Below are 15,442 nucleotides of genomic sequence, written 5' to 3' on the forward strand. Positions count from 1 at the left end.
AACAACTTACATGTCCCTCATCTGAAGAATGGATAAAGAAACTGTGGTACATTTACATATAGAATACTATTCAGCTATTAAAAATAAAGAAATCATGAAATTTGAAGGCAAATGGATGGAACTGAAAAAGATCATCCTGAGTGAAGTAACCAGAACCAATAAGACACACATGATGTGGACTCACATATATAAGTGAATTTTAGTACCAGTGTACAGGATAAACATACGACAATGCACAGACCCAAGGTAGATCAGTAGCGAGGAGGACACAAGGGAAGATGCTTAAATTTCACTCATAGGGGAAAATAGAATAGACAGTGGTAGTGTTTGAAGAGAGGGCACAAGGTAGGAGACTGAGCACAGAGAGGTTGGAGATCAGGCCTGGGGAAAGAGGAAGGAGACAGACAAAAGACTTCCTGAAAAAATAGAAACTCTGGGTGAGGTCATCTTTGTGACAGCTTGGAGAACTAAATTAGGATAGGCTTCTGGGAGGATATGTGGGGGACTCTAGATGAGAATTTTAGTAGCTGGGACCCTGGAGTTTGAAGAAGGCATGCTCTAACTAGATAAATCTCCTAGTGGAGGGAGGGGAACATCAACCTATCCACAAAAAATGTTGATCCCAAATTTCACCCTGCCTACAAGACATACAGGGATAAAGATAGAGCAAATAGAGCAGAGAATGTCCAACCAATTCTGAGTACAACTCAAGACCTACTCCATGGAAGGGAGCCAACTCCTGACACTGTTAAAGATACTCTGCTATGCTTGCAGACAGAAGCCTAGCAGAGTTGTCTGCTGAGAGATTCCACCCAGCAGTGGTTCAAATCAGACGTTGATCTTCACAGCCAAAATTGGGTAAAGAGTAGGTAGTCTTATGGAAAAGTAAGGGGAAGAATAGAAGGTCCTGGAGGTGACAGGGCTTCACAGGAAGATGAGCAGTGCTAACTAACTAAGGCTCAGAATGGCTTGTGGAGACTGAAGCATGAACCAAGGACCATTTATGAACTAGATCTAGACCCCCACACAGATGTAGCCAATGGGAAGCTCAGGCTTCATGTGGGTCCTGTAGTAAGGGGAGCAGATTCTTTCTCTGACATGGACTCTGGTACCTGCTTTTTGTTCACTTGCCCCTGATGGGACTGCCTTGTCAGGCCACAGGGGAAAAGGATTCACTCAATCATGATGGGGTGGGGTGTAGGTAGGTAGGGGTCCCCTTTTTTGAAGAATAGGGGAGGGTGGAAGAGGGCGTGAGGGCGGGGCTGAGAGCAGAGGAGAGAGGGGCTATACCACGATGTAAAGTGAATAAATAATAAATAAAACTTAAAAATAAAGCTATTATATTTGCAGAAAAATAAATGAGACTAGGAAATATTATATGAGGTGAGGTGTACATTCATTGTGGTGTGGCTATAGAAGCCATGAACTCATCAGTGGGCCCATGAGATAGCAAAGGAGGCTCTCAGCTAAAAGACTAGTGAGGCTAGTAAAATATATGTGATATGAGGGAGAAAATTTCACATGGAAAAAAGGAGAGCAGTGATAAGAGTCATGAAGATGAAGGAGAGGATATGTGCGTGTGGGCGGGTGATGCCAAACAACACTCGGTATGTAAAACTAGCTGGTTTGTAAGTAAATCAAACAATAAAATAAAGACAAATCTCTTTTGTGATAAAATATTTAATTTGGATAGATTGCATAAAACTAACAAATTACTTTTGTTATTCTATTTCCAAGATAGTTATTCTATTTCCAGAGTGCCTCATGATTCAGTGATGGGATATAGATAGGTTTTTTTAAGGGAAAGAGCAATTTCACAACATCAAATTAGACTATCAAGACATTCATTTTCTATTGTGGTTTTAAAAATGTCAAGGGTAATACACACATTCATGGAATTGGATGCTTTTGAGGTTATGTATGTGAGCCTCACACATTGTTTATTTAAATAACACAGAATATAAGGAAGTCAGACAGCCAATGAGAGCCCACATGCAAGTTAGCTATTGTCTCAGATCTGAGTTTTGTGCATCTGTTACATGATGGTACATCATATGCCAGAGCATATGGCTGCTGCTGAAGCCAAAGACACATAACATATGCTCAAAAGTAAAATATTTGTAAGTCTTGCTGCTTATTGAAAATTAATGAGAACAACTGTGTGTGTTTAGATTTTTAGTTTCTTACATAGATTAGCAGGGTTAATTGCGAAAGCTGCTTTTGTGAAGCCGTCAAATCTGGTTACGTCAAGGTATCACTCTCTTTCTATATATTAATTCTAAAACATTTATACATGCTAACACACACACACACACACACACACACACACACACACACACACACACACACTACATTACTGGGGTAATCAGAGAACTTATTACTAAATCCTGTAGCTCAGAGTCCTTCCCTAACACAGTTTAGGAAATTATTCATTAAAATTTCACTTCGGAAGTGTGTGTGGTGTTGTAGCCCATTAGACAGATTTCTTGCACCACAGGTACAGGGGACCTGAATATGGATCTGGAGAAACCAAATAAAAGCTGCTGCAACAGCAACATCATGTAGCCCTAGCCCTGGGAAACAGAGGTAAAGTCATCCCGGGAACTCACACAGAACTTATGTTTCATTGAGAGACCATGTCTCAAAGGATAAGATTGAGACATGATTGAGAAATACATCTCTATAACAGTTTCTGATTTCTACATGTAACTGCATTGGGAAGTACACCTGTACATACACATCCATGCATACATTTGTACATATGTATACAACACACACACACACTCTCTCTTACACACACACACACACACACACACACACACACACACTGAGATGGGGAGAAATTGATCTAAAATACTCATATTCTTACTGGGGGGTGGCCATGTGTGTAAAATTAAAACAGAAGTATTAAAATACTTTATGAAGATATTCACCAGACTTTTTAAAAAATAAACTTTCCTTATTTATACAGCTCTATGTAACTTTAAAGTGATCTCATGAGAAATATTTTCAATCTCATTTGTTGGAGAAATGAGCTTAAGTGCTGATACTCACTCTTCCAGCTGGTTTTGACAAAGTCAGGCCTTGAACCATTATCTGGTGCCTCCATCTCCAATCCAGTTTGCGTTGTACCTTATGTGGCTTCATGGAAGATTGACATATTAAAAGACAATGAATTTTTGGAGTCTAGTTTAATATTGGAGAAGTTGAGGAGCCAGAAGAGTTGTGCTCAGTACTACTACTATAAGGCCTGCTATTTGTGAAGCTTCAGAAAATCTTTGAGGTAAGGTCATTTGGCTGTATCATTAACATCTGACTCTAATTTTTGGCAAGTGGGAATTATAAGGAACTTTTTGCTTCTTCTTTTTCTAAATATGTTATTTTCTTTGAAAGACAATCTCTGTAGGAACTCGAGGGTTGAATCTAAATCTATAATGTATTGTGACTCTCCTTAAAGCTTTACTATAGTCATGTTACTGGCTCCATGATACCTAATACAGACATCTATCACATGTATGCTGCATGTATCAGTCACTTCTTAAACTCAAAACTATTATGAAATGTCAACAGACACAACATAAGAGAGGGAAAATATGCATTAACTCAGATGTAGTGATTCAATCCAGGGAAATGTGAGGCAGAGATGAGCTACTCATACATAGCACATAGGCAAAGAAAGAAAATGAAAATCTTGTTGATTTTTTCATTATCACTTTCCTTCCAGCTCAACACCAGCTCACAGGATGGTGCTGCCAACATTCGTGGTGGGTTGACCTGCCTTATTTAATCCTCACTGGTAATGTCCTCATGTACATATGCAGAGGTTTACCTTACTAATTTTCTAATCATTTTCTATACAACCAAATTGACAATCAAGGTTAATGACTTTCTTAGTTTGAGTTTCTATTGTTGTGATAAAATACCATGGCCAGAAGCAACTTGGAGAGGAAAGGGTTTATTTTGTAAGACCAACTTTTATTCTCCTGGCTCAATTGTTGCCTGGGAGGATTACTACCTACTTCTGCTGACCTTGGCCTAGTTCTGGAAGATTTTAGCCTCATCATAATCTAACCTAGGCCTAGAATATTGTAGGCTCTGAGAATTACTGCTTAATAAGCTCATCCTTACCTGTTCTTTCTGAGCTCTGGACTGGCTGATTCAACTCAGCTGTTCTGGCTCAAAGTCTTCTCCCAGCTGACTTATTTAATCTGGCTACTCTCTTGTCCTGGAATAGCTCTGTTTGGACTCAAACTAACTCAGCAACCTGCTCTAACCTTTGGCTTCTCATTTTCTCTCCTGTTACATCTTAACCTGAGTTCTTTCTCTCTGCAATCCATTAGTCTATTACTGTTCTGTCAAAAATTACCTCCTCTCTCTCTAAAACTGCCTCTTAAATAGCCTCCCTTTGCTCTCCTTGTTAGAGTTTGGTGTATCCTATTCTGTCAAATCTTCTATGACTCATCATCTTTTCTGCCACTCAATTAGGCATCATTTTCAAACATGGGTGCTTCCTTTTACAAACTAAATTTACCTTTGTTTGGGATTAAAGGCGTGTACCACCACACCTGGATCTAAGCTTTTCTTTTCTTTTCTTTCTTTGTTTCTTTCCTTTTTATTATAATTTATTCAGATACATCCCAAATGTTATCCCCTCAATATTGTCCCTGTCCCTCCCACCTCCCTCTTATGCTCTATTCTCCTACCCGAGACCTCTGACAGAAGGGGGCCTCCTCCCCCACCATATGACCTCAGCCTATCAGGTCTCATCCAGATAGCCAGCCTCCCCTTCCTCTGTGGGCAGCTAGGCCTCCCCACCAAGGGGAAATGAACAAATTGAGGCACCAGAGTTCATGTCAGAGGCAGTCTTCACTCTCCCCACAACTGTAGAGAATGAGATGTCCATTGCCTAGAACTGAACAGGGGGTCTAGACTTACTGCATGCATTGTCCTTGGGTGGCACTACGGTTTGTTCAGCATCCTGCCTTGTCTAGATCAGTCAACCTTGGTGGTCTCCTTGTGAAACTCCTGAACCCTCTAGATCCTTTCATCTCCCCTTTCTTTTATACCACTCTCACCTGGAGTCTAACAGTGAGTCCCAGCATCTGTCCTGATCCCCCTGCTCTATACCAGGCTGGCCTTGAACTCAGATCTGTTTGCCTCTGACTCCTGAATTAAAGGAATGCTTGTGTTCCAGCCAGATCAAACAGACCTGAAAGATTTTTGGATGTGCTGTCTTGCCAGGTGGATCACATAGACCTAAAAAGTCTTTGGACATGATCTCTTGTCAGAATGGCCATGTTCTGAATTAACGTTCCTCTACATTATTTGGCATGTATGTCCACATCACAGTCTATTATCATATGAAGTCATGGCAGGAACCTTGAGGCAGGAACTGAACAGAGACAACACAGTTATGTTGCTTACTGGCTTGTTCCTACTGGCTTGTTCACCCTACTTTCTGAGGCACTGAAGGACCATCCGCACAGTGTTGGCATTGCCCACAGTAACCCAAGCTTTCCTACATCAATTACTAATCAAGACACTGCACCCACAGACTTAGTACAGGCCAGTATTATAGAAGCGTTTTCTCAGTTAAGGTTTCTGTTAAACATGTCTAGGTTTATCTCAAACAGACAAAGACTAAGCAGCATGCCACTGCTTTTTCTTGTTTAATATCTCTGCAAGAACACATCTGAATCTTCTCTAACTGTCTTGGGACCTTAGCCTCTTCTTTCTCAAGTCTTCCCATGATATTTACTTTCTGAGAACCAAATGCCAATGGCATCATGTCAATTTCCAAACTTCAATTGTTCTCAAGAGTTTTCTCAGATTAGAACATTTCTAATTATATGATCATGACTAAAATTCTTTATTTCCATTTGTAGTTGCTTGTGGTGCAGGAATGATTGATGTATACTTTGTATATTTTGGCCCTAACTTTCTTTTATTTTTGCATATATTTTTTATTAATTTATTCAGGTTAAAACTCAGTTGTTATCTCATCACTTGTATCCTCCCATTCCTCCCTCCCTCCCACTTTCACCCCATTCCCCTCCCCTAGGTTTACGACCCCAGAGAGCATTCTCACTCTTCTGCCTTGTGGATGAAACAGTCCTCAGAGTTCTGCTCAAAGGCTAACATTGCTATTACAGTTCTTGAGGATTTTGGCAAAAGTAATTTCAAGGCATATTCTTTCTTTGAGTGCCCGCCGGCCTCCCCACCCAGAGGAGGTGGTCAAATATGGGGCATCAGAGTTTGTGGCAGAAGTCAGTCGCCACCCTCAACATAACTGTGGAGAATATCCTGACCATTGGGTAGATCAGAGTAGGAGTTCAATGTTTACTACTTGTATTGTCCTTAGCAGTAGTTTGAACAGAGCCCCACCCCCCCCCCCCCGGTCCAATCCACCCATCACGATGTTCTTCTGGACTTTCAAACCAAGAAGGCTGTAATATAGAGAGAAGGCTGAAGCTTTAAAGGTTATTACGTCCACTGTGTAGATAAGTATGGTCAAAACCACATGTGAAGACTAAAATTTACTAGTAAAAATAAATGCTTCAATGTCACCAGAAAATCCTCTCATTATATATTAATCAAAACACTAAACATACAGAACAAAGAAAGAATATTAGAAGTTGCAAGAGAGAAAGACCAAGTTACATATAAAGGCAAACCTATCAAAGTTACACCTGACTACTCAACAGAGACTATGAAGTCGAGAAGGAACTGGACAGATTTCATGCAGACACTAAGAGACCACAAATGCCAACCCAGACTTCTATACCCAGCAAAATCTTCAATAACCGTAGGTGAGAAAAACAAGATATTCCATGACAAAACCTAGTTTAAACAGTACCTAGCCACAAATCCAGCCCAACAGAAGATAATAAAAGTAAGACTCCAACCCAAAGGGGCTTACTACACCCAAGAAAACACAGGAAATAAATAACTCCACATCCACAAAAGAAAGGAAACTTTCTCTCCTCTCTCTCTCTCTCTCTCTCTCTCTCTCTCTCTCTCTAACATAAAAACAAAACAAAACAAAAACAAACAAAAAACAGGAACTAACAACCACTGGTCATTAATATCTCTGAGCATCAATGGCCTCAACTCCCCGATAAAATGACACAGGCTAACAGAATGGATGGAAAACTCTTCTGAATACAAGGAACATATTTTAGTAATGAAGATAGACATTACTTCATAAGATGAAATTTCAAAGTAGTTTTGATTTTATTACTATAAGAAAATGCCTAAAATATTCAATTCTTTTTTTGTTTGTTTTCATTTTTATTTTTCAAGATACGGCATCTCTGTGTAGCCTTGGCTGTCTTGGACTCACTCTGTAGACCAGGCTGGCCTTGAACTCACCGAGATCTGCTTGACATTGCCTCCCAAAGTGCTGGGAATACAGTCCTGCGCCAATGTGCCTGGCTTAAAATATTCAATCTATTAACATGAAAGGTTTGTTTCGGTTTAAAGTTTTGGAAGTTTTAGTCCATGGTAAATTGCCTGTTGTCTTTGGTCTTGAATGTAAATGGGAGGAGAGAAAGGATACCACAGATTTGAGATTATGTGCCTAATAAACTAAAACTAAAGCCTCCAGTTAGTCCACAGTTTTTAGAGTATCTACCACATGCCAGTGTCACTAAGCTGGAAATCAAGCCTGCAACATGTAGGACTCTGTGAACACTCCAGGCCCAAAGTATACAAATCATGCACAGCAGTATTTTTTATAAAAATCTTTTTCAACTTATAAATGAAGACACATTTTAAGTAGTTACAGAGAAGTAGGAGATCATATTAAATGGTGGAAGGGGAATTTAATTAAGGCAAGAGGTACATAAACAGCTGGATGAAGACCAGAAACACTGAAATTTCTTTACTCAGAGTATAGGGCTCTGTGCCAGAAAAATGGATAGGTTTTCAGGAGATAGTGGTGAACAGAACTAATCAGTAGTGTCTAATGATTTGGGCTACTGGGCATTGAAAAATTAATTATATAAATAAAAATATTTTATATATTCATATGCTTATATGTATATATTCATATACATATTCATACATACATACATACATACATACACACACACACACACACACACACACACACACACACACACACATTAAGAGTTCAAATGATAATGTAGACCAGGGCATAAAATGATGAGAATGAGTTCTTTCTTTCCTTCCTTCCTCCTTCCCTTCCTTCCTTCTTCTCCTTTTTCCTTTCTTCTTTCCTTCCTTCTTTCTTCTTTTCTTCCTTCCTTCCTTCCTTCCTCTTTTTTCTTATTTTCTTAGATACATTTCTTTTTATTGAAAATATATTCTTTCATACAATATATGTCAGCCATAATTTCTCCTCTCTACTCATCCTAGCTCCCCCGTACCCTCACTTTCTTCCAGATTCACCCCTCCCCCAATCTGTTACCTCTTCAGAAAAGAGCAGATCACCAACATACATCATATAGATAGGACAAAACAAGATAAACTAAGAAAGGTTAAAAAATCCTTATGGCAAGATGGAAAAAGTAACCTAATAAAAGATAAAGAATCTCAAGAGCAGGTAAAAGAGTGAGAGATGCAACAGTCAGAAATCTTACAGGAACATGAAGCAACAGCCAAAACACATACAAAGAGGACATGGTACAGACCCCCATGTAGGGACCATGCTTGTCTTTTTCAGTTCCCTGTGAGCCCTTGTGAGCCGTGCTTAGTTGATTTAGTGGGCCATGTTTTCCTGGTGTCCTCCACTCTGACTCCTATAGTCTTTCATCCCTCTCTTCCATGGGGTTCCTAAAGAACACCAAGAGGAGGGATCCCATGGAGGCTTCCAACTTAAGTTCTTGGCATAATGTCTGGCTGTGGATCTCTGGCCCATTACCATCTGGTGCTGGAAGAACTGTCTTAGATGATGACTGAACAAGACATCCATCTACGAATATAACAGAATATATTTTAGTTTTTTCATTTAATTTAATTTATTATTTTGTCTGTCGTGTGGGTCTCTGGGATATCCAGTCTGTTTCCTGGCCATCCAGGCAGTCTAGGACTTGGATTCACTCTTGTGGTGTTTGCCACAAGGTAAACCACAAGTTTTGCTCCAACATTTCCCCAGCACATCTTGCAGGAAGGACACATTGTAGATGGAAGTGTTATGGGTGGATACCAGGTTTCTCTTGGGTAGACTGCAGAGGGCCTTCTCTTGCCAAAGAGACTACAACGTACGGATGTAATCTCCAAGTTTGACCTCTTTACATTTAATAAGCTGAGGGGAATTGGACATTGGCTTCCACTGTCAGTTTTCAGACAGTGACTTTCTCTGTTAGCATTAGCCTGGGTTATTTAGGGATCTCCATGAGCCCTCTTCAGACAACAACTCAACCAAGTGTAATTTACTCCCAACATTGTAACATGTCCAGGGCTATAAAAGATGGCCAGTTCAGACACCAGATCACCCATTACTAGGAGTTTTTACTAGGGAAACCCTAGAAGATTCCATGTAGCTTCCACTGCAATATGTTTCCACACCAGCTGCTAAATATCTCTCAGTTTTGGCTGTCTCTCCTGGCACTAAATCACTCCACCTCCTCACCCTATCTTTCCTTCTCCTGACCCCAGCCACCGCCAGTCTACCTGCAAAATATATTTTATTTCCCTTTCCCATGCAGATCCATGCTTTGTCCCTATAGCCATCTTCTTTACCTAACCCCTCTGTCTCTGTGTATTGTAGCTTGATAATATTTTCCTTAACAGATAATGTTCATTTATCCATGAATAAATATCATAGTTGTCTTTCTGGCTCTGAGTTACCTCATTCAGGATGATATTTTTTTCTAGTTGTCTCCATTTACCTACAAATGTAATGAGGTCATATTTTTTTTAACCGCTAAGGAATACTCCATTTTGTAAATGTACCACATCTTCTTTATCCAATCTTCAGTTGAGGGACATCTATTTTGTTTGCAGCTTCTAGCTACTATAAATAAAGGCACATTGAACATAGTTGAGCAAGTGCCTTTGTGGTATGATGAAGCATCCTTTGGATATATGCTCTTGAGTGGTATGCCTGGGTCTTGAGGTAGATTGAGTCCCAATTTTTTGAGCTACCGCTGTATTGATTTATATAATGGTTGTACAAGTTTTGAGTTGCATTTCCTGATGGCCAATGATATTGAACACTTCTTTGTTTCTCAGCCATTAAAGATTCTTCTATTGAGGTCTTTATTTAGATCTGTATTCATTTTAAATGGGATTGTTTGGGATTTTATTTTATTTTATATTTATTTATTTATTTTTGGTTTTTCAAGACAGGGTCTCTCTGTGTTAGCCTTGGCTGTCCTGGACTCGCTTTGTAGACCAGGCTAGCCTCGAACTCACAGAGATCCGCCTGCCTTTGCCTCCTGAGTGCTGGGATTAAAGGCATGCGCTAGCATGCCTGGCCTGTTTGATATTTTAATAGCTAGTTTCTTGAGTCCGTTATATATTTTGGATATCAGGATTCTGTCTAATGTGGAGTTAGTAAAAAATTATCTCAAATTCCATAGGTTGCCTCTGCATCCTAATGACAATCTTTTGCATTACAGAAGATTTTCAGGTTCATGGGGTTCTACTTATTAATTGTTGACCTTAATGCCTTCTCGATATGTGTTATTCAGAAAGCTGTTGACTGCACCAATGTGTTTAAGGTTTTTCCTCACTTCCTCTTGTCAGGTTCAGTGTGTCTGGTTTTATGTTGGGCTGGACTTGACTTTTGTGCAGAGTGATACATATGGATCTATTTGTGTTCCTCCACATCCATTTGTTGAGGATGCTTTCTTTTGTCTATGTATGTCTGGCTTAATTATAAAAAAAAATCAGGTGTCTATAGGTATGTATATTTATGATTAAGACTTCAGTTTTATTTCATTTATCAACATGTTTGTTTTTATGCAAATATTATGTGGTTTTTATTACTATAGCTGTGTAATACAACTTGAAATCAGAGATGGTCACACCATTGTTTTAGCTATCCTAGATATTTTTTGGGATTTGCTTTCATTTTTGTTTTTTCATATAAATTTGAGAATTGTACATTCAAGGTCTGTAAAGAATTCTGTTGGAATTTTACTGGGTATTACATTGAATGTATATATTGCTTTTGGTAGGATGGCTATTTCTCCTATGATAATATTACTGATTCATGAACAAGGACGATTTTTCAGTCTTCTGATATCTTCCTCAATTTCTTTCTTCAAACAGTTGAAGTTTTAAACAAATCTTTGACTTGTTTAGCTAAAACCACACCAGAATGTTGTGTTTAATGTGTGGCTATTACAAAGTATGTTGTTTCTCTGATTTATGTCTCAGTCTGTTTGCCACTCCTATATAGGAGGGCTACTGACAGTCTGAGTTAATCTTGTATCCAGGCACTTGAATAAAAGTGCTTAAAAGCTGTAGGAGTTCCCTAGTAGAATTTTTAAGGTGACTCATGTATGCTATATCATCTGAAAATAATGATATTTTGACTTCTTTATTTATAATATTTACTTTGATCTCCTTCAGTTATATTATTGCTATAGCTAAAACTTCAAGTACTATACTAAATTAAAAACCATGGAGCATGTGGGTAACTTTGTGTTGGTCCTGATTATAGTGGCTTTGCTTAGAGTTTATCTATATTTAGCTTAATATTGGCTACTATGCTTGCTATAAATTGCATTTATTATATTTAGGTGTTTCTTTTGTATCTCTAATGTCTTGAGTACTACTATCATGAATGAATGTTGGATTTTTGTCAATGGACTTTTTGGCATCTAAGAAAATGTTTGTGTGTGTGTGTGTGTGTGTGTGTGTGTGTGTGTGTGTGTGTGTGTGTAGTTTATTTATGTGATGGATTACATTTCCAGATTTTTATGTGTGGAATCATGCCTGCATCTCTGGCATGAACCCTACTTGATCATGATGGATGAATTTTTTGAGATGTTCTTGAATCAGCTTTCAAGTATTTCATTAAGTATGATTTTATCTATTTTAATAAGGGAAATTATAATGTAATTCTCTTTCAAGGTTGACATTTCATGTGGTCTGGGTATCATGGTAACTGTGGCCTCATAAAATGAATTAGGAAATGTTCCCTTTATTTTTAGGGGGGGGGATACTTAGAGGAGTTTTGACATTAACTTTTTGTTAGTAGTCTGGAAGAATTTTGCCCTAAAACCATCTGGCCTTGGCCTTCTTTTTGAATGGGAGACTTTTAATGACTACTTTTATTTCACTAAGGGTTAAAGGTACATGTAAATTGTTCATCTGAACTTGATTAAATTTGAAAAGTGATACCGTGGGTAGAATTATTCATTTCTTTTATATTTTCCAATTTTGTAGAGTATAATTTTAAAAATATATCCTTATATTTCTCTGGCTTTCTTTTGTGCCTCATGTTATATCACCTCCCCCTTTATTTTTTCAAAATTTCTCTTAATTTGGATATTTTTGATCAGTCTTTTAGTTAGTTAGTATAAAGGGGTATCAATCTTGTTTATTTAAAAAATAGCCAACTCTTTCTTTGGTTGATTCCTTTATATTGTTCTCTTTGTTTAAATTTTATTGATTTCAAGCCCAAATTTGAAATTTTATTGCCTTCTACTTCTCTTGGATGTTCTTACTTCTTTTTATCCTAGAAGTTTCTGATATGCTGCTGGTTGCTAGTATGAGATCTTTCCAATATTTGTATTAGGTACCTAGTATCTTTATTAGGAACTTTACTCTCAGCACTGCTTTCATTGTATTGCATAAGTTTAGTCATGTTATTTATTGATTTTCATTGAATTCTACAAAGTCTTTCATTTCTCTATTTATTTCTGTCTTGACCCATTTTCCATTGAGTATAGAGATGTTGCATTTCTATCAGTCTGTAAATTTTCTGTTGTTTCCATCCAGTTTTAGTCCATGGTGATTTGATAGGATGTGGGTTAGTATTTCAAATTTCTTGTATCTGTTGAAACTTGCCTTGTCTGTGTATGTGATCAACTTTGAAGAAAGTTCAAAAGTACAGAGGAAAGGGTATATTCTTCTGTGTTTTGGAAAATTATTCTGTAAATATCTTTTAGGTCTGCTTGGCTTATAATTTTTTGTTAACTCTAGCATTTCTCTGTTCAATTTCTGTTTTAATAACCTGTCTATTGGTGAAAGGGTGTACTAAAGTTTCCCACTATCAGTGTTGAGGGGCAATATGTGACTTATACTATAATAATGTTTCTGTTACAACGGATGGTGTACTTGTATTTGGCTATAGATGTTAAGGATTGAAATATCATCTTGGTGCATTTTTTTCTTTGATGAATATGATGTGTGCCTTCTAATCTCTTTTCATTAGTTATACTGTGAAGCCTATTTTGATAGATATTAAAATGGCTATACCAGCTTGCTTCTTAGGTCCATTTTCTCTGAATATCTTTTTCTAACTCTTTACCCCAAGGAACTGTTCTTGACCTTACAGTGTGTTTTTTGTATTCGGCAAAAGGGGGTGGGGGGTCCTTGTTTTATATCCATTCTGTAAATATGTATATTTTTACTGGGGAGTTAAGAGTTGATATTAATAAATATTAATGAACAATGACTATAAATTTGGGCTAATTTGTTTTTGTTGTAGATGGTGGTGGTGGTGGTGTATTTGTGTGTGTGTGTGTGTGTGTGTGTGTGTGTGTGTGTGTGGTGTGTTTGTGTGTGTGTGTGTGTGTGTGTGTGTTGTCCTTTCTGTTGGTTTTCCTGATGTAACATTATATCTGCCTGGTTTCAAGAATGAGTTCTTAACTAGATGAGCAACAGAACTTATTTGAGGGACAAGTATTTCTAAACATTTATTTCAGTAACCAATATTCATTATCTTATTTCCTCTGAGTATAAAAATCAACTTGTCTTAGGAGTCCTCAAAGTCCCTTTTTGAGCTAGACATGCAGAAATGCATCTAAAGCAGCCCAGATCCTAGTCTTCTTGGATATACACTGCTGTCCTTTACCTTTTTTATTCCACTTCTACATTCACTTTATATAATTTTTTTTCTCCAGTGGAGACTCCAGCAGACTGTGGTAACATTTGGTGTTATCCTGCTGCTTTACAGAAAATCCATTGTTTCTATTCGAATCCTTGTTAGTGACTTAAAGTAATTTTGTACATAAGCAGTATGAGAAGTCATATCTGTACTACAAAAGCAATTCCATCTGGACGCTAACATGCTTGTTCAGTGCAAGAGTATCAGGTGCCTTTTCTGAGCCACAGATGAAAGCTCAAAGAAGCAGCAATGCCTAAGTGAGTTCTTTAACTCTCTCAGAGGCTACCAATTACAGAACAACATAATTAAGCCTTAGATTCATAGAAAATAAAAATGACTACAGATAAGCTTTCTGAGTGACTACTTATAGTCTTATGTCAATATAAAACTATGTAGGATGAAAATAGAAAGCTGATAGGCATATTGCCTAAGGAATGCAACCCAGGCCAACTGGCATAGGAGAGAAAGAAAGCCAAAAAATAGTACTCATAGCTCTTTGGCTGACATATGGCATGAACCAAAGGGAATTCTTTGTTTCTTAAACACACACACACACACACACACACACACATGCATGCACGCACGCACACACACACACACACACACACACACACACACACACACACATATATATATCTGGTTCAAGTACCATGTGTAAAGGGTGAACACACATGCTAAACACCTGGAGAGGACTATATCTACAAGGCAGTATATAGACATTACATTTCTATAATTATAAGGTTCTAATATTGAATGTAGGTGCCGAGTTGTTAGGTAAATATCTTCTATGTGTGGTCAGAGTAGTCTATGCTGTCCTGCAAGAGAAAAACCAGGCAAGGGAGAAGGTAAAGAAAGAATAGGATACCGACTCTATCCCTTTGGATTTTCACTACCAAAATGTTTAAATACTTCTAACTGCCTGACAAATAGTGAAGTATTCCAGGCAAGGAGCTGCTTACCTCGATGAGAGTTGATTTTATGGTTGACTGTAAATTTTGCCTTCCTTAAACACTCCTCTGCAGAATGCTGTGTCTTAGTGACCAACCGTGTAAGTAAAGTGAGTACAGGGCTGACTTCTCAGGATCAGGGCAGGGGTCATCTTCTGCCCTGAAAGATAGTTAAAGACGAACTAGTATGTGTCTCTTCCTATCAAGTTTTGACGATCTGAAAATTCAGTGACAGCAGGAGGATAAGCATGCTGATGGAGACTAAGGTCACAGAGATGACTTATGAGGCTTAGAGAATATGAAATACCATCTGCCTTTTTCTTTCTCTTCTGTTCTTTTTCTTTCTTTCTTTCTTTCTTTTTTTTCAAGAGAGGGTTTTATCTTTAGCTGTCCTGGAATTCACCGCGTGGACCCGGGTGGGCTCAAAACCCAGAGACTCAGAGATTGGCCTGCCTTTGCCTCCTGA

General features: G+C 38.2%; 1 long non-coding RNA gene across 1 annotated transcript in view; it reads right to left on the reverse strand.

Annotated features, from left to right (window-relative positions):
* LOC311604274 overlaps positions 1 to 15,190 on the reverse strand; it is a 54,941-nt gene extending 39,751 nt beyond the window's left edge. Inside the window, exon 1 of the long non-coding RNA XR_014781423.1 lies at positions 14,989 to 15,190. This is a non-coding gene — a long non-coding RNA (uncharacterized lncRNA). The remainder of the gene's footprint in view (positions 1 to 14,988) is intronic.
* Between the last annotated feature and the right edge of the window lie 252 nt (positions 15,191 to 15,442).

This window comes from Acomys minous (genome assembly GCF_964271855.1).
Source record: "Acomys minous genome assembly, chromosome: 9".
NCBI classification, from domain to species: domain Eukaryota; kingdom Metazoa; phylum Chordata; class Mammalia; order Rodentia; family Muridae; genus Acomys; species Acomys minous.